This window comes from Dendrobium catenatum, unplaced genomic scaffold (genome assembly GCF_001605985.2).
Source record: "Dendrobium catenatum unplaced genomic scaffold, ASM160598v2 fragScaff_scaffold_716, whole genome shotgun sequence".
Classification (NCBI taxonomy): domain Eukaryota; kingdom Viridiplantae; phylum Streptophyta; class Magnoliopsida; order Asparagales; family Orchidaceae; genus Dendrobium; species Dendrobium catenatum.
The window spans coordinates 7,291,791-7,294,387 of NW_021319178.1; positions in this window are offsets into that span (position 1 = coordinate 7,291,791).

Sequence of the window (2,597 nt, forward strand, 5' to 3'; positions counted from 1 at the left end):
TCCTTAATATCTAAATATTATTACTGATATTAACACTATTTACTGTTACTAATATTGTACATATATTAATATTATGGATATTGATCACTATTACTGATTACTGTTACTATGATTAACACTGAGAATATTGATATTAATATTATTACTGATATTATAACTAGCACTGATACTATTTATTGATATTATGATTGATGATGTCTTGACTGAGATATGATGTGTTATAAATTAAGTAATTAGCACAATTAACCAAAATATATATTGATGTATAGATTTATTTATATGATTTACAACGTATTATTTCTCTTTTTATTTCTTTGAATTTGGTTGTAAGATTTTAATTATTTGTTGGACTTTCATGCTCATGCATGGTTTTACATGATTTTAGGTAAAGGTAAGGAGCCTATCGATTGAAGCTTAGCTATATTAATGTTTTAGTTCTCTTTCAATTCTTTTAGTTTATGTATATTGTTTTTGCAGCCTGTGAAGATTATTGTATATATTGTTTTGGACTCTACCGATAGAATGTAAATATTGTTTATTAATATAGTAAATATGAATTATATTGTTTGTTGTTTGTTGATTTTTTTAATGCAGTTAATCAACTATAAATTTCAAAATGGTCTTAATATTAATTGATCTAGTTATTAAATGAAAGATAAAAAAAATAGAATGAATTGAACATATACAAAAGACAAAAAGAAATTCTTTCACTTTAAATCATGAGGTGTGCACCTCGAACCTCTGTCGTCTGCCTACTACGGTCCATCCTATGACCATTGTGTGCTAATTGTAGTCCCTCCAACCATAGTCACCTGCCTATTATGATACTTCTAACCTTCGTGGCACAGTAACTGCAGTCCCTCCAACCTTCGTCGCACGTCGGCTATGGTCCATCCTACCTCTATCACCCTTTGACTACAATTCCTTTAACCCCCATCGCCAAACTATGATCCTACCAACCAAAAGATCAGCTAACACAATCTTGAGAGAAACTCTCACATCAGTAGATTCTTCCAAATCCCATCATGTAATATGCTCTATATGATGTATATTTGTTAAATCGAGCCAAGGCATTTCCCCCAAGGAAGGGCCTCTTTCGTAATCAACACTAAACACTAGTAAAATAATTTTAACTAGACCAGACCCCATAGTTTTTCCCTTTCAAGATTTTTCACATAAAAATCTTGGTGTATCTTATGACTCTATCACCCTCTCTCTTATCTGTCTGTGTATTGGATCATCATATAAAACTTAGGCGCTAAAATCTATATCTCTCTATTGTCGCAAATGCTCCAAGATGCAACAAATCTAACATGTATTTATTTAGAGATCAGTGTCATACATGAAAATTTTATTTGTACTCATCTAAAAGCATATTCAATAATTTTAAAATCCATCTTGATAACACTTTGTTAGGATATCCGGATGCAAAAGTTTTGCATTATAAATTAGAAAATATTATTTTTGATTGCTTCTACTTGAGTAAGAATTGCTCATTATAAGATTTAAGGTTCAACTTAACTTAAAAAGAATTGTTTATTTTGTGTTCTAATGGATATTCTTTTATAGAGCAAAAAAGAATCAATTTTTGAGGGAATTTGGCAATGATTCTAAAATGTAGGCTTTATTTGGAATAGCTTTTTTACCACTTTGTAACACTATTGTAGATCAAGTAATTTTTTAAAATTATTGTAGAAATCAACTTCCTATTACAAAAAAAAATATAAAAATAAAGATAGCGAAAAAATAGCAACCAAGCAAAAATTATTATTCCAGTCGAAAAAATAAAACAGTAAAAAAATTGTCCTAAATGAGGCCACAATTAGTGCATTACATGATTTTTAATAATATAGAAGACCCTAAATGGATACTCATTGATATAACTGAAAATTATGTTATTCTTGAGATTTTAATGTCATATTACAATGTTTAAGATATTTAGCAATAAATTTTTTTTATGACATTCTAATGCAAAATATATCAATATGATTTAAAAATTTTTAAATTTATTCTAAAATAGGTATTATATATAATATCCTAAATTACATTAATCTTAGCACAAATCTAAAAAAATTGAATCCCACTTTAATACATTTAGCATTAATATATCTTGATATAACGTATTTTATAGCAAGCTCTCACCTAGCCCCGCCCCTCCACCGTCCCCAATCGCCGCCTCCCACTTACTTTATTATCCCCCTCAATTGTCCTCTTCAACCATTCCATCATCTCATCTTAACTTAATTTTTTTTTTCTTATATTTTTTTATCAAATTTGAGACATGCTCTGTTTAGCCCTTAGGCTTAACTTGCTTGGTTGTAATGAAAATTTAGATGTTTTTTTCGCCCATATATTTTTCTATGTTATTATGAAATTAGGTTTGAGATTTATCACTAATAGGCTTAAAATTATTATTACATAATGAATTTATATCATATGAACATATTTTATTAAATTTATATATTAGCTCATATTTTTACACAAGGATATAATCAATTTGTATTTCTCATCACATAACATTAATAAATTAGACACATCAAGTGAAGTTTACTTCAATTACTTATTATCAAAGGAAAAAGTAAAATATAATTAGCTTG